Source organism: Bombina bombina, chromosome 9 (assembly GCF_027579735.1).
Source record: "Bombina bombina isolate aBomBom1 chromosome 9, aBomBom1.pri, whole genome shotgun sequence".
In the NCBI taxonomy this organism is placed as follows: Eukaryota; Metazoa; Chordata; class Amphibia; order Anura; family Bombinatoridae; genus Bombina; species Bombina bombina.
The window spans coordinates 13,585,049-13,607,242 of record NC_069507.1 but is presented as its reverse complement, the minus strand read 5'-3'; the positions used below and the strand labels follow the sequence as shown (position 1 = coordinate 13,607,242).

General features: G+C 41.3%; 1 protein-coding gene across 1 annotated transcript in view; it reads left to right on the top strand.

Moving 5' to 3' along the window:
• The window catches only part of LOC128639756 (E3 ubiquitin-protein ligase MARCHF8), a 441,938-nt gene that overhangs the window by 212,054 nt on the left and 207,690 nt on the right, over positions 1 to 22,194 (top strand). The window lies entirely within an intron of this gene.

The window sequence follows — 22,194 nt, the reverse complement described above, 5'->3', positions numbered from 1 at the left end:
ACGACCCGTGTATGTGTATTTATATGTGTGTACATGTGTATATTTCTGTTTTCTTCATAAATGGAAAGAGTCCACAGCTGCATTTATTACTTTTGGGAATTCAGAACCTGGCCACCAGGAGGAGGCAAAGACACCCCAGCCAAAGGCTTAAATACTCCTCCCACTTTCCTCATCCCCCAGTCATTCTTTGCCTTTCATCCCAGGAGGTTGGCAGAGAAGTGTCAGAAGTTTTCAATAGTCTCTTATGGAGGGTAGTACTCTTTGGCTTGGGACTGGAGTTTTAAGTAGTCCTGTCAGTCTTTCAGTGAGAGCATGGATGAAAGTTAGAGTCCGGAGATGCAGGGAGACTTTCTGCTAAACCATCCCGACTCATATTAACAGCTCCACAAGCAATCGGCGTTGACGAGTTTTGCTGCCTGCTTCTCTCAAGTCCATGGCAGAGGCGAAGCTACTATCTGTCACACTTGAAGGGCCGTGTTCCTGTTCTACCGCATAGATTCCAGTAAGATCATTTCATTTTACTTTCATCATGATTGTATTGTAATACTTATGTTTTCCCGAGAGGCTACCACCTGTAGGGACCAACTATAACTCGGTCTCAGTGACGCTCCTTTTGTATCTTGGAATCAAGGGTTAATATCTCTTGAGGGGGGTTATTGAACGGGGGGGTTTAATCATGTTTGTTATGTGATTCGACCTGCTTATGTGTAGTGTTACTTAGGCTCATGGCTTGTGGAACATAACGGCCTTGGTAAGTGACACGGTCTTTACGGTCGGTCGCGCTTTTTCTGGACTGTACGGTTCACCTGGTGACTGGGCGTGGTTACCTTTTGGCTCTCAATTTCCGCATTCCTGACCGTGTGGCGACGGAAAAATTCTGGTCCACCGGTGTCTGGTTCATAGGAGGTAGTGAGTGCCCCAGCCATTGGGGGTGTCAGGTATTGTATTCAATACCCGGTTATGGAGGATTCTGATTTCTTTCATGTAATTAGCAAGAGTCCATGAGCTAGTGACGTATGGGATATACATTCCTACCAGGAGGGGCAAAGTTTCCCAAACCTCAAAATGCCTATAAATACACCCCTCACCACACCCACAATTCAGTTTTACAAACTTTGCCTCCGATGGAGGTGGTGAAGTAAGTTTGTGCTAGATTCTACGTTGATATGCGCTCCGCAGCAAGTTGGAGCCCGGTTTTCCTCTCAGCGTGCAGTGAATGTCAGAGGGATGTGAAGAGAGTATTGCCTATTTGAATGCAGTGATCTCCTTCTACGGGGTCTATTTCATAGGTTCTCTGTTATCGGTCATAGAGATTCATCTCTTACCTCCCTTTTCAGATCGACGATATACTCTTATATATACCATTACCTCTGCTGATTCTCGTTTCAGTACTGGTTTGGCTTTCTACAAACATGTAGATGAGTGCCCTGGGGTAAGTAAATCTTATTTTCTGTGACACTCTAAGCTATGGTTGGGCACTTTGTTTATAAAGTTCTAAATATATGTATTCAAACATTTATTTGCCTTGACTCAGAATGTTCAACTTTCCTTATTTTCAGACAGTCAGTTTCATATTTGGGATAATGCATTTGAATTAATCATTTTTTTCTTACCTTCAAAAATTTGACACTTTTTTCCCTGTGGGCTGTTAGGCTCGCGGGGGCTGAAAATGCTTCATTTTATTGCGTCATTCTTGGCGCGGACTTTTTGGCGCAAAAATTCTTTTCCGTTTCCGGCGTCATACGTGTCGCCGGAAGTTGCGTCATTTTTTTGACGTTATTTTGCGCCAAAGATGTCGGCGTTCCGGATGTGGCGTCATTTTGGCGCCAAAAGCATTTAGGCGCCAAATAATGTGGGCGTCTGATTTGGCGCTAAAAAATATGGGCGTCGCTTTTATCTCCACATTATTTAAGTCTCATTTTTTATTGCTTCTGGTTGCTAGAAGCTTGTTCTTGGCATTCTTTCCCATTCCTGAAACTGTCATTTAAGGAATTTGATCAATTTTGCTTTATATGTTGTTTTTTCTCTTACATATTGCAAGATGTCTCACGTTGCATCTGAGTCAGAAGATACTACAGGAAAATCGCTGTCTAGTGCTGGATCTACCAAAGCTAAGTGTATCTGCTGTAAATTTTTGGTAGCTATTCCTCCGGCTGTTGTTTGTATTGATTGTCATGACAAACTTGTTAATGCAGATAATATTTCCTTTAGTAAAGTACCATTGCCTGTTGCAGTTCCTTCAACATCTAAGGTGCAGAATGTTCCTGATAACATAAGAGATTTTGTTTCTGAATCCATAAAGAAGGCTATGTCTGTTATTTCTCCTTCTAGTAAACGTAAAAAATCTTTTAAAACTTCTCTCCCTACAGATGAATTTTTAAATGAACATCATCATTCTGATTCTGATGACTCTTCTGGTTCAGAGGATTCTGTCTCAGAGGTTGATGCTGATAAATCTTCATATTTATTTAAAATGGAATTTATTCGTTCTTTACTTAAAGAAGTACTAATTGCTTTAGAAATAGAGGATTCTGGTCCTCTTGATACTAATTCTAAACGTTTGGATAAGGTATTTAAAGCTCCTGTGGTTATTCCAAAAGTTTTTCCTGTTCCTAATGCTATTTCTGCAGTAATTTCCAAAGAATGGGATAAATTGGGTAATTCATTTACTCCTTCTAAACGTTTTAAGCAATTATATCCTGTGCCGTCTGACAGATTAGAATTTTGGGACAAAATCCCTAAAGTTGATGGGGCTATTTCTACCCTTGCTAAACGTACTACTATTCCTACGTCAGATGGTACTTCGTTTAAGGATCCTTTAGATAGGAAAATTGAATCCTTTCTAAGAAAAGCTTATCTGTGTTCAGGTAATCTTCTTAGACCTGCTATATCTTTGGCTGATGTTGCTGCAGCTTCAACTTTTTGGTTGGAAACTTTAGCGCAACAAGTAACACATCATGATTCTCATGATATTATTATTCTTCTTCAGCATGCTAATAATTTTATCTGTGATGCCATTTTTGATATTATCAGAGTTGATGTCAGGTTTATGTCTCTAGCTATTTTAGCTAGAAGAGCTTTATGGCTTAAAACTTGGAATGCTGATATGGCTTCTAAATCAACTCTACTTTCTATTTCTTTCCAGGGTAACAAATTATTTGGTTCTCAGTTGGATTCTATTATTTCAACTGTTACTGGTGGGAAAGGAACTTTTTTACCACAGGATAAAAAATCTAAAGGTAAAAACAGGGCTAATAATCGTTTTCGTTCCTTTCGTTTCAACAAAGAACAAAAGCCTGAATTATCTGCTCTTTCTTGTGAGTCTCCTTTTCTGATTTTTCATCAGGATAAGGCGGTGTTGCGAACTTCTTTTGAATTTTTACCTAAAGTTGTGAATTCCAACAACATTAGTAGAGAAATTGTGGTTCCTTCATTATGTCCTAATCCTAAGAATTCTAAGGAGAAATCGTTGCATTCTTTGGATGTTGTTAGAGCTTTGAAATATTATGTTGAAGCTACTAAATCTTTCCGAAAGACTTCTAGTCTATTTGTTATCTTTTCCGGTTCTAGAAAAGGCCAGAAAGCTTCTGCCATTTCTTTGGCATCTTGGTTGAAATCTTTTTTTTTTTTTTTTTTTTTTCAAAAGCTTTATTGAACATAAAATTACTGCGTACAACGCAGAATTAAAACAGTTACATATGCAACAATGTGGTTACAATGATTCCATATACATGACACAGTGTTTCGACATATATGAGTTGTAGATATATTTATCGTTCAATAGGCAAATTTAGATTGCATAGGTAAGTTATTTAAACTAGGGAAGAAAAAAAAAAAGAAACAATTCAATTAAGTAAATGAGAAAATACAATGAACAATTCAAATGGATGTATAAATGTATATTCATATGTACATGATTCCTGCAGAAACGTAAATTGTTGTGTCAGTGATTATCAGGCTCTTGAAATGACCTTCTGTTCAAGTCAAAGTAATAGGAGAAGGCATCTGGCTTGTCAGCTAAGGGTAGTCAGTGAATATGCATTTAAGAAGTGGATGTTCGGGTGGTGGTTTTGGGTGTGGGGGTTGTCTTATTAAGATATTCCTCCCACAAAAAATATATCGAGTCATAGTCGGCTACTTGTTTGTTACGAGTAAAGCGATATTTTTCTAGTTGAAGAGATTGGGTGGTTGTTTCTCTCCAGACCTGGATAGATGGAAGTGTATTGCATTTCCAGTTTTTGGGAATTAGTCGTTTTGCTGAGTTTGTCATGATGGTCAGTAGGGCTAGTCGGAGTTTGCAAGTTATTTTGGTAAATTTATTAAAGATGAAAAACCAGATGTCGAGCCTGAGACTTAGAGATAGAACTTTTTCGAATTCGACTCTGATAGCTTCCCAATATGTTTGGGCTGTTGGGCATGTCCACCAGATGTGTGTGGGAGTGCCAACGTTGTGGCAACCTCTCCAACACTCTGGTGAGTGTGTAGGAAAAATGGTGTGAAGTCGGTGAGGTGTATAGTACCATCTATATAGTAACTTAACATTCATTTCCATTACATAAATGGATGAGGAGGATTTTGTCATGCAAGAGAAGATTTTTTGCCATTCCTTAGGGGTTTGTGTAATGCCTATCTCTGTTTCCCACTTTTTCGTGTACGAGGGGAGAGATGTGCTGCTTGGCTGCGTAAGTAATTGGTATGTAAAAGATAGAAAGCCCCTGTGTAGGGTGTCATAGATGCAGCTGCTTTCGTAGCCCGTATGGGGGCGAAAAAGTAGTATCTTATGTGGATGCTTGACAAGGAAATCTGTTAGTTGCTGGTATTTAAACCATTCTATATGTATTTTGTCCAGGATGGGGGCCAGTTCGGTTAAGGGTTTGATTTTCCCGTTTTGAATGACTGTAAGGCAGGGAGAGGAGTTTATAATGTGAGGTGTTTGAGTTGTTTGCGTGGGGAATGGTATTGGGGAATCTGGATTTTCACAAAGGGGTGTTAGTGGGGAGGGTACAGTTGAGATATGGTTATGTTGTTTTATGGATGTATCCCATAATTTTAGAGTTTCTCTAGTGATTATTGGTAGATATGTAGGTAAGTTTCTTTTGGAAGGATGTAGCCAGCACTTGCTGCCAAGATGTGAGGTATTCGATAACGAGTGCTCTAGAAGAACCCATTCTTTGTGGACTGAATGTCTGCACCAATGTATTATTCTGGTGTAGAAGCTAGCCAGTCTATATTGGGTAAGGTTTGGGATCCCAAGGCCGCCCAGTTCTTTGGAGCGATAAAGGGTGGCAGTAGCAATCCGAGGTCTTTTGTGTTGCCATATATAGGAGATGAAGGATTTTTGAAGGTTGTGTATCACAGATTTGGGGATTGGGATCGGTAGTGTTTGGAAGAGGTATAGTAATTTGGGGAGAAGAATCATTTTGACTGAATTAATTCTGCCTAACCATGAGAGTGGTTTATTGTTCCAGGAGCGTAGTATGTTTTGGATTGAATCGGCTATGGCTTTATAATTGGTGTCCAGTGTGACTTGTGTGTGGTGGGAGATATATACACCAAGGTATTTTATAGCGCGCGTTTGTATGCGAAAGTGAGCGAGTGCTTGTATTGCAGTGATTTCCTCGGTCTGTAGTCCAAGTGGGAGCAATTCTGATTTGGTAATATTTATTTTGAAGTTTGAAAAATTGCCGTATTGGTGTATTGTTTGAATGAGGGGGGGAAGTGAGTTTTGAGGTCGTGTTAGTGTGAGAAAGAGGTCATCAGCGTATAAGGTGGCTTTATATTCCTGGTGAGCAATTTTGAACCCCTGTATGTCCGTGTTGTGTCTAATATGTGATGCTAGGACCTCCATTGCAAGGATAAATAATATAGGGGAGAGGGGGCATCCCTGTCTCGTTCCGTTTGTGATTGAAAATGGTTGGGACAAAGTATTGTTCAACTGTATTTTGGCTTGTGGTCTGTTATAAAGGGAGAATATTTTTCCAGTGAAGGTCGAGTCGAAGCCAAATTGGGTAAGTGTCTCCTTCAGAAATTGCCAGCTTAGCCTATCAAAGGCTTTCTCCGCGTCCATAGAAATGAACGCGGAGGGGATATGGTTGTGAACTGCATGTTCCATTAGTAATAGAATTTTGGTCGTATTATCTTTAGCTTCTCTAAGAGGAGTGAAACCTGCCTGATTAATATGTACAATTGTTGGGAGTATTGAGTTGATGCGGGTGGCTAATATTTTAGCGTAAAGTTTGATATCTATGTTAAGGAGGGAGATTGGGCAAAAGTTAGCGGGCGTTGTAGGGGGTTTACCTGGTTTTGGGATCACTGCTACTTGCGCTTCTAGCATGGATTGAGGGAACGGGTTAGTGTCCGTTACCTCATTGAATAATTGAGTGAGATAAGGGGATAGTTGAGAAGAGAAGGTGTGATAGTACTTTCCAGTGAAACCGTCTGGCCCTGGGCTTTTCCCATTGTTAAGTGATTTTATGGCCGTGGTGAGTTCAATTTGGGTAATGGGTTTGTTAAGGGTGTTAAGTTGATCAGTTGTTATAGTGGGTAGATGTGCTCTGGAAATATAAGAGATCAGGGCTGGGGTAGGGCCTTGAGAGGGTGCATTTCTTTGAATATTATATAAGGTGGAATAATAGTCATGAAAGGATTGTAGAATTTCATTAGTAGTTTTTAGGGTGTGGGGACAATTAGGTGTTTGCAATTCGTTAATATAGGATTTCAATCTCTTTTTTTTCAAAGCTCTTGCTAATAACTTGCCTGACCTATTGCTTTCATAATAAAACATGTTGTTAGTTTTTGCGCGAAGTGTCTGGTATTCTATTTGTAGGAAACCGTCTAATGCTTGTTTAGCGTTTTGTAAGTCAGTCAGTATATCAGGGTTTGTAGGGGATTGTTTATGGGCCAGATCCAGTCGGGCAAAGGTGTTTGATAGTTCATTATATTGCTGTCGATGTAGTTTTTGGAAATGAGCCTTTAATTTAATTAATTCGCCTCTGAGCACGCACTTATGTGCTTCCCATATTATGTATTTGTTGGTCGTTGAGGGGATATTCAATCTAAAATATTCTTCAATGGTACTAGTAAGTTTCTTAATTGTGTCTGGATTGTTAAGAAGGGAGTTGTCTAGTTTCCACGTATATGATGTTAGTGGGGTGTTTGTCCATGATATGGTTAGTTTTACCGCTGAATGGTCTGACCATGATGTGGGGGAAATAACGCATCTGTTGACTAAGGCTAGGGCAGGTTGATTGGTGAAAATGTAATCTATGCGACTATACGTTCTGTTAGGGTGGGAGAAAAAGGTATAGTCTCGGGTGTCCTGGTGGATAAAACGCCAAGTGTCGTGGAGGTTAAGGTTTCTCAGACCTGTCCATAATACATTAGTGACTTTTTTTGATATCGCTATTGTAGGATTGGAGCTGTCCTTAGTAGGGTGAATGGGAACATTAAAATCCCCTGCAACAAAGATGGGTCCTTTTGCGATGTCTATAATGCGGTTAAATATTTGTTTAAAGAAAGGGGTTTGTTTTACATTTGGAGCGTAGATATTTACCAGGGTAATAGGCCTACCATAAAGTAGACCTACTAGGCCGAGAAAACGGCCCTCAGTGTCTCTAGAGGTTTGGATATGGGTGAAGGGGAGAGACTTATGTAGTAAAATACTGACTCCACCTCTTTTTGATGTGTTGGAGCTGTGATAGTGAGTGGTGAATGTTTTCCCAAAATATTTGGGTTCTTTGTTTTTTTTTAAATGAGTCTCTTGTAGGAATAAGATGTCTACTTGTCTTTTTGAAAGGTCTGAAAGGGCTTTAGATCGTTTGTGGGGTGAGTTGAGTCCCTTAGCATTTTGTGTGAGAAGGGTTAGTTTACGAGTTTCATCTATTTTTGGGCAACATAGTGTGTTTGTTGGGGTATGTTGTTTAATTGTGTGGATGAGGTCACATAGAGCACTTTACATATATGTATCTTACAAATGTGTGGGCACATCTCTGCAGGAGAAAAACATTCATTTGACAGGTGATAACTTAAACAGTTTCTCATAACAAACATAATAACATTATTAACCATAAAAAACATTGACATATTAACCAAAAACAAAAAATCTCTCTGCCTATCATAGGTCATAACTGAGAGTAAATTGGGGGCAGTACCATAAAGTGCCCTGAGAAGTTGACATTTTTTTTTTTTAATTATATTGAATAGGAATCCTAGAGTGGGGAAGGTGAGGTAGATAAGTCGGAGGGGTGGGTAGGAAGGAGAAAGGATAGGTGGGAAAGGGGGGGAGGATGAGGTAGGCAAGATGGGAAAGGATTTGTCAGAATCTATCTTTGCTCTCGTTCTGATAATAGCAGAAGGTTCTAAATTGCTGAGTTGCAAAAAGACTAGACTATATGATGATGACCTGTACTTGTCTTTCCCGAAGGGGCAACATTCGCCAAAATGTCCATCTATTTGTTTAGTATTACTGAGATAGGTGTAAAAGAGTTCACAAAGGTGAGTCTTCAGAGGAGGTCAAGCCGGTAGTGGGTTGCCTTCTTGTGGTGGCTTCTTTTGCTTTGGCTTTCTTAGGAAGGGCTGTATGCCAGGACTCATTTGGGTTGATTCGTCCCTTAGAGATTTGTGAGTTCTGTGGTTCAGTTAGTGATTCCTTAGGTGGTTCAAGGCCAAGTGCTGTACAAAAAGTTTGAGTGTCTTCTGGGGTTTTGCAGATGACACGGGTATTATTGCTGATGGTCCAAAGATGTGTTGGAAAGCCCCATCTGTAGGGGATTCTCTTATTTCTTAACATGGTAGTAAGAGGTGAAAATTCTTTCCTGCGTTGTAAGGTGCGGGTTGATAAGTCCTGGAAGAATTGTAAGACATTGCCTCTAAATCTTACAGGTTGAGTTTTGCGGGATTGTCGTAAGAGCATTTCTTTTTCTTGAAAGTTCTTTAAACGGATCACGATATCTCGTGGCAGAGCTGAGTCAGGAGGTTTTGGTCTCAAAGTTCTATGAGCTCTGACCCATAGGATATCCTCAGTATAGGAAGATTCTTTCAGATGTCGAAATAGATCTTGCAAATAAACTGGGAAATCCCTGGGCAAGACTGACTCTGGCACTCCTCTGATACGCATATTTTTGCGCCTGCTTCGATTCTCGAGGTCGTCGAGCTTATCTTGGAGGGAAAGTATGATCTCCTGTTGAGAGGTTACTTGGTCAGTTAGTTGCTGTACATCCTCTTTAATGGTTTCTTGGTTACTTTCAAGAGATTCAACTTGAAAACCTAAGGTGTGAATGTCCTGCTTTAATTCTGCCAGCTCTTCTCTAATACAGGAACGGACTATGTCCGCAATGTCCTTTTTCGATGGTAAATTTTGCAAAAATGAAGGAGACAGTTGGCATTCAGCTGGTAAAGTTCTGTTTGGTTGAGATTCCTGTGACAGGGTTTGAGGGGTTTTGTCACCAGTTTTTTGGGAAGCAGGAGAGGTATTCGTTGTGTCTGAACTATGTAAAAAAGAGGACATAAGGCTTGATTTCCCTGTAAGAGATTTTGACATTTTGTCGTGTTTGATATTGCGTTTAGCCGTCATGTTGGGCCAGAGATACACGTGGCGTGACTAGTGGTTCTCCTGCGCCAAGGTTGTCTTATGTCAAGAAACACTTAAGAGGTATATGGAGGTATTAGAACAAGTCCTCAAAACAGGCAAAAGAGTCTTACAATTACTGCCAATAAATAAAAGATGCACAGCGGTGGTGTATTGCGGCTGGAAGGGTTAAAGTCTGTACTAGAATGTACTAGAATCACGGCAACAAAACATGAAAAGAGTGGTTTTATCTCTAGGCTAAATTTGAAAGCCAGGTATTGAATGTTGCTGAGGATTTATGTTTCAAAAGAGCTGTAGAGTCAACAGGGTCAGTGGTTAAAAGCAGCAAAACTGTTATTTATTTCCTCTTTTGCACAAGGGGGTATTTGGAGTATTTGAGTTGCAGATCCTGCCTCAGTAATTAGGCATGAAAGCTAGGTTAGTGTGCGCAGCTAGTCTGTATCTGTAGCTGGTCCTGTAGTAGGCCTAATCCCCAAGCTCAGTGTGTTGCAGAGGCCTGCAGAGGTCATGCAGTTGTTAATTATATATTGTGGCCAGATTACAGTTAGGGAATGCGCTTGTCTCAGTGTGGGTAGGCTGATTTAGTAGGGTTTATAAAAAGTTCTTACCCTGGAGAAAACGGAGTTCCGGAGTAGGCCCAATCCCCGGGCTAAATTTAATTTCCGGTCCGACTCGAAAATCGGGTGCTGTTTTTTAGTCTTGGGGCCCTCCGTTTTAGATTGTGGGCCTTCCTAGGAGCTTGGTTGTGGCCCCTGATGGCCAGCAAAGGGGTATATTTGTTGCTTGATGTCGGATGTGGCCTGAATTCGGCCCGGAATGCTGGGTGTCTCTGGTCCTGGGGGAGATGAAAGGATTATCCCTCAGAGTTGTTGCCACAGGTTTTAGAGGTGCTGGGGAATGTTGTAGGAGAGTTTAGGAGCAAGGATGATGAGGATTCATAATGATATAAGGGCCTTTACAGCGGAGCTCCGGAGTTATGCTGCCATCTCTGCAGCTGCCGGCTCCGCCCCCCCCCCTTGGTTGAAATCTTTAATTCATCTTGCCTATGTTGAGTCGGGTAAAACTCCGCCTCAGAAAATTACAGCTCATTCTACTAGGTCAGTTTCTACTTCCTGGGCGTTTAGGAATGAAGCTTCGGTTGATCAGATTTGCAAAGCAGCAACTTGGTCCTCTTTGCATACTTTTACTAAATTCTACCATTTTGATGTATTTTCTTCTTCTGAAGCAGTTTTGGTAGAAAAGTACTTCAGGCAGCGGTTTCAGTTTGAATCTTCTGCTTATGTTTTTCATTAAACTTTATTTTGGGTGTGGATTTTTTTCAGCAGGAATTGGCTGTCTTTATTTTGTCCCTCCCTCTCTAGTGACTCTTGTGTGGAAAGATCCACATCTTGGGTAGTCATTATCCCATACGTCACTAGCTCATGGACTCTTGCTAATTACATGAAAGAAAACATAATTTATGTAAGAACTTACCTGATAAATTCATTTCTTTCATATTAGCAAGAGTCCATGAGGCCCGCCCTTTTTTTGTGGTGGTTATGATTTTGTATAAAGCACAATTATTCCAATTCCTTATTTTATATGCTTTCGCACTTTTTTATCACCCCACTTCTTGGCTATTCGTTAAACTGAATTGTGGGTGTGGTGAGGGGTGTATTTATAGGCATTTTGAGGTTTGGGAAACATTGCCCCTCCTGGTAGGAATGTATATCCCATACGTCACTAGCTCATGGACTCTTGCTAATATGAAAGAAATGAATTTATCAGGTAAGTTCTTACATAAATTATGTTATTGTGGAGACGGAAGTCTCTAGTTCAGATTCTGCTTCTTGTGACGAATACGAATTGGCCCGGATGATACAGGCTTATCAGTTATGTTCCAAATGCCATTTTAGAGTGCTCAATTCCTTGGGATTGGGGAATCAAGGGGCTGCTGAGCTGTTCGCCTCTGGGGGTTCTGTTCCTCGAGTGGCGAGTTCCCTACCACCATCTCTTACTACCCATGCAGGTAACCCAGATTTTGCTTATCCTTCTCTGGAAGGTGGCTTGTTACCTCCGGAGGTTATGGCACGGTTCCGCATGTCCATACTTATGGCACTTGCAACTCCCAGAAGTGTGCTTATGATATTGTACGTGTTCTGTTAACCGGCGCTCCTCAGGCATGGGATGGCCTGGTCCTGTTCAGCTGTCCAGGGGAACGGCTGTCCCTGATACTTCAAGGGGTCAATCTTTGGGGCCGAGGTCATCTTTTGCTCCGGCAAAGGTATGCTATGCATTTCGTTATAGACTGGTGCGCCTTCGTGTCCTACTGAGGCATGTTTTGGCGTTGTTGGAGGATCCCATCCTTAATGGACCTGGAAATTCTCAGTCTTCTCCTTCGAATGGCTTGCAGAGTTAGATATAAGAGGATAAAGTAATCTTCTTATAATTTTGTTTCTTGAGTATCCCTGTTTAGTTCTGAGCTTGGAAAAACAGCATCCTTGTTGGGCTGGTCCTGCGGGTTCTTCTTGGGCGATAACCTACGGGTTGCCTTACCCTTTATTTTAATCCGGTTAGGATGATTGTTTATTTGGTTTGAGCTCAGGTTTATTATATATTTCCTTCAGGAATTTTTTTTCCGGAATCGATGCTCGCGATTTTTGATCGCACAGTTTACTTCTACGGACGTTTGTTCTGGTGTATGGTCCTATGTTTGTCTGTTGTTTATCTCTCCATCTCTGGGAATGACTATATGTGGCCTTGACAGTACTGATCCTTGGTTTCAGGCTGGTCCTGATTGGGTTCAGATCCTTCTGTTTTGCGGCCTTTTTTTCAGACAAGTGGCGCCTGTTCTGCCTGGCTGGTCCGGTAAGGGCGCCGAGTGCTTCACATTATTATTTGTGTTATTCTTGTTTTTATTTTACAAGTTTTAGCTAAGCATCTGAGAGGACCTGAGGGTCAGTGAGGCATGGTGGATTGGTTCAGTCCTTATTTGCCTTTTAGGCTGGTCGACTGGGACTCTGTGTAGTTCCGCTGCGACACACTCAGTTGTTTCCGATTTCTCGTCGGAAATTAGAGTTTTTCCTTCCCCACGTGGGTTAGAGGTTTGGAGGTCTTAGGGCCTCCTTGCCGCTGGTTTCAGGCAGTTTTTCAGGAGCTCTTTGGAATTGTCCTTTTCGGTCTTGTTCCTTTTGATGTTCTCTTCCTTCGGGTCGAGATTTCTGGAGTTTGTCCGTTTCCCCTTAGCGGTTTTGACCGCTTTATGGGGAGAGCCGCGTAACTTTTTGCTACTTTCAGGAGTTTGTTGTTTCCCTATCAGGGACGTTAGGCTGTGTTGTCTCCTTCTCCGAGCTTTGCTTAGGTTTTTTTTTAACCGGGGTTTGGGATGCGCTGCATTCTTTTTCCTTGGGTGTGGTCCTCTGGTTATATACTCTGAGGAAGATATGGAGACTAGCCTTTTGTTCTACTCGCTCTTCGGGTGACTTTGTCCTCGGTGTTCTCCCTTGGTTTCTAGAGTCTTGGCGCACTTCTGTCATGCCCTAGCTCCTTTTTGGCATGTTGGACTCCTGCAAGGGGTGTTCTCTTACGTTTGTGTTGGGATTTATGAGTGAGTCTTGTTCCCGTTTTCGGGGTTAGTCCGGTTATTCCCCTGTGAGGTCTGATTCCTTCAGACAAGGTATTTGTGTTCCCTGGGGTGTTGTTTTGTTTTAAACAATTCTGGGGCCAGGGCCTATAGTTTTTGTTCCGGTGCCTTAGATCCTGTGGCTGGCTCAGAGCAATCCAGTTTTTCCAGGGGACATAGGTTAGGGCCTACGGACTGGCTTGTTTAGCAGCTTGGCCAGGTTTTTTGTGCGCTTTTGGATGGCAACCTCTATTGGTCCGGTAGATAGCTTAGCCACCTAGCAACCAGAGGGTTGGGAGTTTGAATCCAGCTGCAGCTGATTTTCCCTTCACTTACGCTCCTTATGGCTTGCCTTGTCCTTTGAACGATGTATGCTCCCCTTCAGGGGGAGTTCTTTCTGTGTTCATCAGGTCGTCTGGATGATTTTCATTCGGCTTTTGTTTTCATCAGACTAGGGCTCATATCTTGTGAGCATGTGCGCTGTTCTTATATATGCTCTTCCCTTTGGGGGCGTAGTTGATCCTTCTATGGATTGGGGGGGTCCTCTCTCTGGAGGGTCGTTGTCCTGTCCTGTGTGCAGGAGGTTGGAACAGGTGTTTTTTATCCTGTAAAGGAGAGCAGTCTGCTCTTTTGGGGCATGTTCTGTTCCATATATGGAGTTTGGTCTTCATAGGGATCTACTACATGATCTCCTGCTGCACATAAATGTCAGTGCGCTGTTTATGCTGCATATAAATGTCAGTGTGCTGTTTATGCTGCATATAAATTTTAGTGCGATGTTTATTCTGCGTATAAATGTCAGTGTGATGTTTATGCTGCGTATAAATGTTAGTGCGCTGTTTATTCTGCGTATAAATGTCAGTGTGCTGTTTATGCTGCATATAAATGATTTCAGTGTGATGTTTATGCTGCATATAAATGTCTGTGTGCTGCGTATAAATGTTAGTCCGCTATTTATGCTGCATATAAATGGCAGTGCACTGTTTATACTGAGTATAAATGTCAGTGAGCAGTTTATGCTGCGTATAAATGTCAGTGTGCTGTTCATACTGTGTATAAATGTCAGTGCGCTGTTTATGCTGCGTATAAATGTCAATGAGCATTTTATGCTGCGTATAAACGTTAGTGCGCTGTTTATTCTGTGTATAAATGTCAGAGTGTGTTTATGCTGCGTATAAATGTTAGTGCGCTGTTTGTTCTGCGTATAAATGTCAATCGCTATTTATGCTGTGTATAAATTTTAGTGTGCTGTTTATGCTGCGTATAAATGTCAGTGCGCTGTTTATGCTGCATATAAATGTCTGTGCGGTTTATGCTGCGTATAAACTGGTTGGAGAAAAAAGATTGAAGTGCTGGATGAGCTTCAGTACACGTTGGGTATGGGGACAGTATATCCATCTAGTTACACATGTTGTTTACTTTTGTCCTGGAAAAATCTATGTTTAGTGCGCTGTTTATGCTGCATATAAATGTCAGTGTGCGGTTTATGCTGCGTATAAATGTCAATGCGCTGTTTATGCTGCGTATAAATGTCAGTGTGTGGTTTATGCTGTGTATAAATGTCAGTGCACTGTTTATAAATGTCAGTGAGTAGTTTATGCTGCGTATAAATGTCAGTGCGCTGTTTATTCTGTGTATAAATGTCAGTGAGCAGTTTATGCTGCGTATAAATGTCAGTGCGCTATTCATACTGTGTATAAATGTCAGTGCGCTGTTTATGCTACGTAAAAATGTCAGTGAGAATTTTATGCTGCATATAAACGTTAATGCGCTGTTTATTCTGCGTATAAATGTCAGAGCGTGTTTATGCTGCGTATAAATGTTAGTGTGCTGTTTGTTCTGCGTATAAATGTCAGTGCGCTGTTAATGCTGCGTATAAATGTCAGTGCGATGTTTATGCTGCATATAAATTTTAGTGTGCTGTTTATGCTGCGTATAAATGTCAGTGCGATGTTTATGCTGCGTATAAATGTCAGTGCGATGTTTATGCTGTGTATAGATGATAGTGTGCTGTTTATGCTGCGTATAAATGTCAGTCCGATGTTTATGCTGCGTATAGATGATAGTGCGCTGTTTATGCTGCGTATAAATGTCAGTGTGCTGTTTATGCTGTGTATTAGGTCAGTGCGCTGTTTATGCTGTGTATAAATGTCAGTGCTATGTTTATGCTGCGTATAGATGATAGTGCGCTGTTTATGCTGCGTATAAATGTCAGTGTGCTGTTAATGCTGCGTATAAATGTCAGTGCGATGTTTATGCTGCGTATAAATGTTAGTGCACTGTTTATGCTGCGTATAAATGTTAGTGCACTGTTTATGCTGCGTATAAATGTCAGTGCGATGTTCATGCTGCGTATAAATGTCAGTGCGCTGTTTATGCTGCTTATAAATGTTAGTGTGCTCTTTATACTGTGTATAAATGTCAGTGTGCTGTTTATGCTGTGTATTAGGTCAGTGCGCTGTTTATGCTGTGTATAAATGTCAGTGCTATGTTTATGCTGCGTATAGATGATAGTGCGCTGTTTATGCTGCGTATAAATGTCAGTGTGCTGTTAATGCTGCGTATAAATGTCAGTGCGATGTTTATGCTGCGTATAAATGTTAGTGCACTGTTTATGCTGCGTATAAATGTTAGTGCACTGTTTATGCTGCGTATAAATGTCAGTGCGATGTTCATGCTGCGTATAAATGTCAGTGCGCTGTTTATGCTGCTTATAAATGTTAGTGTGCTCTTTATACTGTGTATAAATGTCAGTGCGCTGTTTATGCTGCGTATAAATGTCAGTGAGCAGTTTATGCTGCGTATAAATGTTAGTACGCTGTTTATACTGCGTATAAATGCCAGTGTGCGGGTTATGCTGCGTATAAATGTCAGTGAGCAGTTTATGCTGCGTATAAATGTCATTGAGCAGTTTATGCTGCGTATAAATGTCAGTGAGCAGTTTATGCTGCGTATAAATCTCAGTGTGCAGTTTATGCTGCGTATAAATGTCAGTGTGCGGTTTATGCTGCATATAAATGTCAGTGCGCTGTTTATGCTACGTAAAAATGTCAGTGTGCGGTTTATGCTATGTATAAATGTCAGTGCGCGGTTTATGCTGCGTATAAATGTCAGTGCGCGGTTTATGCTGCGTATAAATGTCAGTGCGCTGTTTATGCTGCGTATAAATGTCAGTGCGCGGTTTATGCTGCGTATAAATGTCAGTGCTCTGTTTATGCTGCGTATAAATGTCAGTGCGCTGTTTATACTGCGTATAAATGTTAGTACGCTGTTTATGCTGCGTATAAATGCCAGTGTGCGGTTTATGCTGCGTATAAATGTCAGCGCGCTGTTTATGCTGCGTATAAATGTCAGTGCGCTGTTTATGCTGCGTACAAATGTCAGTGCGTGGTTTATGCTGCGTACAAATGTCAGTGCGTGGTTTATGCTGCGTATAAATGTTAGTACGCTGTTTATACTGCGTATAAATGTCAGTGCGCTGTTTATGCTGCGTATAAATGTCAGTGCGCTGTTTATGCTGCGTATAAATGTCAGTGCACTGTTTATGCTGCGTATAAATGTCAGTGCGCTGTTTATGCTGCGTATAAATGTCAGTCCGCTGTTTATGCTGCGTATAAATGTCAGTGCGCTGTTTATGCTGCGTATAAATGTCAGTGCGCTGTTTATGCTGCGTATAAATGTCAGTGCGCTGTTTATGCTGCGTATAAATGTCAGTGCGCTGTTTATGCTGCGTATAAATGTCAGTGCGCTGTTTATGCTGCGTATAAATGTCAGTGCGCTGTTTATGCTGCGTATAAATGCCAGTGTGCGGTTTATGCTGCGTATAAATGTCAGTGCGCTGTTTATGCTGCGTATAAATGTCAGTGCGCTGTTTATGCTGCGTATAAATGTCAGTGCGCGGTTTATGCTGCGTACAAATGTCAGTGCGTGGTTTATGCTGTGTATAAATGTTAGTACGCTGTTTATACTGCGTATAAATGTCAGTGCGCTGTTTATGCTGCGTACAAATGTCAGTGCGTGGTTTATGCTGCGTACAAATGTCAGTGCGTGGTTTATGCTGCGTATAAATGTTAGTACGCTGTTTATACTGCGTATAAATGTCAGTGCGCTGTTTATGCTGCGTATAAATGTCAGTGCGCTGTTTATGCTGCGTATAAATGTCAGTGCACTGTTTATGCTGCGTATAAATGTCAGTGCGCTGTTTATGCTGCGTATAAATGTCAGTCCGCTGTTTATGCTGCGTATAAATGTCAGTGCGCTGTTTATGCTGCGTATAAATGTCAGTGCGCTGTTTATGCTGCGTATAAATGTCAGTGCGCTGTTTATGCTGCGTATAAATGTCAGTGCGCTGTTTATGCTGCGTATAAATGTCAGTGCGCTGTTTATGCTGCGTATAAATGCCAGTGTGCGGTTTATGCTGCGTATAAATGTCAGTGCGCTGTTTATGCTGCGTATAAATGTCAGTGCGCTGTTTATGCTGCGTATAAATGTCAGTGCGCGGTTTATGCTGCGTACAAATGTCAGTGCGTGGTTTATGCTGTGTATAAATGTTAGTACGCTGTTTATACTGCGTATAAATGTCAGTGCGCTGTTTATGCTGCGTATAAATGTCAGTGCGCTGTTTATGCTGCGTATAAATGTCAGTGTGCTGTTTATGCTGCGTACAAATGTCAGTGCGCTGTTTATGCTGCGTATAAATGTTAGTACGCTGTTTATACTGCGTATAAATGTCAGTGCGCTGTTTATGCTGCGTATAAATGTCAGTGCGCTGTTTATGCTGCGTATAAATGTTAGTACGCTGTTTATACTGCGTATAAATGTCAGTGCGCTCTTTATGCTGCGTACAAATGTCAGTGCGTGGTTTATGCTGCGTATAAATGTCAGTGCGCTGTTTATGCTGCGTATAAATGTTAGTACGCTGTTTATGCTGCGTATAAATGTCAGTGCGCTGTTTATGCTGCGTACAAATGTCAGTGCGTGGTTTATGCTGCGTATAAACTGGTTGGAGAAAAAAGATTGAAGTGCTGGATGAGCTTCAGTACACGTTGGGTATGGGGACAGTATATCCATCTAGTTACACATGTTGTTTACTTTTGTCCTGGAAAAATCTATGTTTTATGGTCCTTTTTATGCTGCTGGGTGTTACTATCCTCCAGTAATGCTATGGGACTTGCCCTTATCAGCCAGTGAGAATTCTGCCCCTAGGGAACATTCACTTTTAGTTTGAAAGTCGATGGGGCCTATTTATTATGTGTCTGTCCGACATCGCTTAATATGGAGAGCAATTCGCTCTCCACGTTCAGCATTGCACCAGCAGCTCTTGTGAACTGCTGGTGCAAAGCCGCCCCCTGCAGATTTGCAGCCAATCGGCCGCTAGCTGGGGGGTGTCAATCAACCTGATCGTATTTGATCGGGTTGAATTGCGGTGATGTCTGTTTGCCTCCTCAGAGCAGGCGGACAGGTTATGGAGCAGCTTCATAACTGGTGTTTCTGGCGAGTCTGAAGGCTCATGGGCTTCAAGCTCCATACGGAGCGTGATAGATAAGCCCCATATTATAGCAAGTCCCTTTAATGTGATGTTTAACAAATCCCAAACCAAACAGCCACAGCTCTTAATATTTTACTTCTGACTTCTGCAGGTTTGTTTTTCCCTTTGTCTATATATAGATCCTTTACTGACTCCTAACCATTACATGGCTGTCTTATGAATACTATGGCATGTGCAAACCTAGCCCAGATGTGAGTACAGGTGGCAGCAATGAGGTTACAGTGTTCCTGGGCACTGGGTCAGCAGTACAGGTACCCTAACATTTCATAAACACTGCACCAAGTAACTATAGACTGCTGACACCGAAAAATATTTCTAAAATTGAAAAGTTAAACGGATACTAAACCCAAATTTTTTCTTTCATGATTCAGATATAGCATAAATCTTTAAGCAACTTTCTAATTTACTCCTCTTATCAAATTTTCTTCGTTCTCTTATCTTTATTTGAAAAAGAAGGCATCTAAGCTAAGGAGCCAGCCAATTTTGGGTTCAGAACCCTGGACAGCATTTGTTTATTGGTGGTGGCTAAATGACATCCAATCACCAATAACAACCCAGGTTGTGAACCAAAAATGGGCCGGCTTCTAAACTTACATTCTTGCTTTTCAAATAAAGATAGCAAGAGAATGAAGAAAAATTGATAATAGGAGTAAATTAGAAAGTTGCTTAAACTTGCTGCTCTATCTGAATCATGAAAGAAAAAAATTGGGTTCAGTGCCCCTTTAAACTTTATTAACCAAACATTAAAACTTTCATAACCAGGGGGGGCGGAGCCAACTGCCGAAGCAACCAGAAGCATATCTATTGAGCTCCCGGGCCATATTCTAAAAACTATCAATAAACTGCTTCTTTTGAGCATTATCCTAAACTATACGGATGGGTGAGAAACTATAGTCCACCTGGTAATTACTGAATCCCTGATCTGAAAGGAAACCTAAAGCGGTAACAGTGATTAATAACAGCCACAGAGGCGAGCTGTCGCGCTAACATGGAAGCGCTGCAATTGTGGGAGCTGAAGACTCAGCAACTTTTGGAGAACCATTATCGTAGCCTGGCTGACGATATATTATCACTACTAAAGTGTATATCGCAGCCGCATAAAAAAGAGACTAAGACTGCTGCCCAGCAATCAATCACATCTAGAACCCCAGGCACTCAAGCGGGCGGCGCTACAAGCAAGATGGCGGAGAATAGAGCAGTGCTACTACAGGCCCCTTCTACACAAGGCGCTCATCTTCAGTTCGACGAATTACTGAACCACGGGAGACAGCGTGAAAGTGATCCCCACACTGAGGAGTCAGGTATTTGTGAACAAGGTTCACCACTTGCAGATCCTGTGACTCCTTCAGTGCAACTATCATTGCCTAGAGCAACTCGCAATTCACAGCATATTGAGACTGACCGTAGAGTGATGTCTGGGCCACGCCATGCACATGAAGGAGACCTGACTTCAGCGACGTGCGCTGCAATGAGCGGAGTAAACATAGCACGATATCTGCAAAAGGATAGCCCACCTCAGCCCGGTCAAGTAAAGTCTTGTAAGCTTAGGCCAGACTCAGTGAGAATATCGCCGCCAGAATCTGTCTGCATGATATCACTACCATCTAGGGCATCCGCTGCAGGAGAGAGTGGAGACCGGGTGGGCAGATTAGAAGCAGGCATAGACTGGGAGATGGGATGTGCTCCTAATCTGTCAGAGGCCATGGAATCACAATGGAGTCTCATCGGTCAGGTAACCCTTAAACCTAAACAGGCGGTAGGAGTTGGCTAAAGCATCAGAGATCCCTGAGGTCAGGGACAGTTGAAACCACAAGGTTTTTGAGACTTCCTTTCGTCAATCTTTTTCCTGATATGGTGGTCTTGATACCGCGGCTCGCTGTCAAACAGGATACAATTGAATTTGAGACATTCTACTGTACCTTATGTATATATGCTAAGACGGCCACCAGCTGGACATTCAAGCAGGCCCTTCAGTCTTATTTTTGGTGGTATTAATGTCTGTTCCCCTAGCAGTTTAGCAGTTCAGGATCGTTAACCCATGCATATGCTATATTTAATAATATACTATAGAAATTAACCTGTTTACTGCTATTGTTTGCATTTGCATTTACTGTATTTTTGCCTGCATTTGTGGTTATTTCAGATCCATAGCTATAGGGGAGTAACATATAATATACCTAATTGTTGTTATCTTATCAGTTTATTAGTTAGCAATTTGAAGAAAACACAACAAAACTACTATATAATTGTATACTAATCAGATCTATCACCCAATATGTTGTTATAGTTCTCTATGCTACATGCTCCAACTTCTTCATTGGGTGCTTCAGTTAGTATGTTATGACTGAACACTAGGTTTTATTGTCTCATCATCTGGGTATACACCAGGACAGTTCACGTACAGCTAAAGTTGCCAGTGTGTCTGTTTTAACTCCTAGTTAGACGTTTAGGTGGCCCCCTGCTGTCTTTAGGTCATGATGTATGCATCTTCAATGTAATGTTAATCCTTAGTAATGTTTATTCTGTTATGCCCTTAGGAGCACTTTCATCCTCAATATATACATTTTCCATTTGCTACCTATTAACCATATTCGTGCTGAGGCCATATCTGCTTAAATACTATATATTTAACTATATGTTGCAACGAATCAACGGTTCATATAACTACTTTGTATATGTACAATTACAGTTCATAATATGTTGTTTTACATATGTGATAGACTAAAGCATGCATGAATCCTGATGACTGTTATTTGTCCTATATGCTAATGAACATTAATATGTTTTTCTATCTTTAGCCAATCCTGTCTAGTTTGACGCCTTGCAATGTAAATGTCAGCTTCTGATTTATGCTAATTCTCTATAAGCTAACCGTTAGCTCTATATGAAATTCTATGCAAGAAGGCTGAAATCATTTACCATGGTCAGATCTATAGATAAACCTTCCATTTTATAATATTATTCTTTGACAATGCTGAGTTTGATGCCTTGCACTGAACATATTGGATATCTATTCCTACCTGTCAGAATTCTAGCTGCTTAATATTTAACCTTATGCCGTTATTGCTATGTATTGTAATTTTTACATGACACCCATTAGTAGGACTCAAGCATATAACATTCTTAGTCCCTTGTTAGCTTTTCTGTCTTAAGCATGATCTGTTTTCTTACCAGAACGCCACTCTATATGCCTTTAATAATCTATTACATGCTCTTTAGCAGGCCACACAAGAGCATGTTTATTCACCAAGCATATTGGTATTTTGTTTGATCATCTAAGGCTCTATTCAGTCAACTTGCCCTGGGTCTCTCACCCTTAATTGTCCTCTTTGTCTATGGAGGGTATAAAATCTTCAGATAAGGTTAGATTGCCTAATTCATATTCTCAGCATGGCCTAGCAATCACCTTAGCTTCCGCTGTAGTGTAGTACTCCGCTAAGGATAGGGATTAGCACTTTG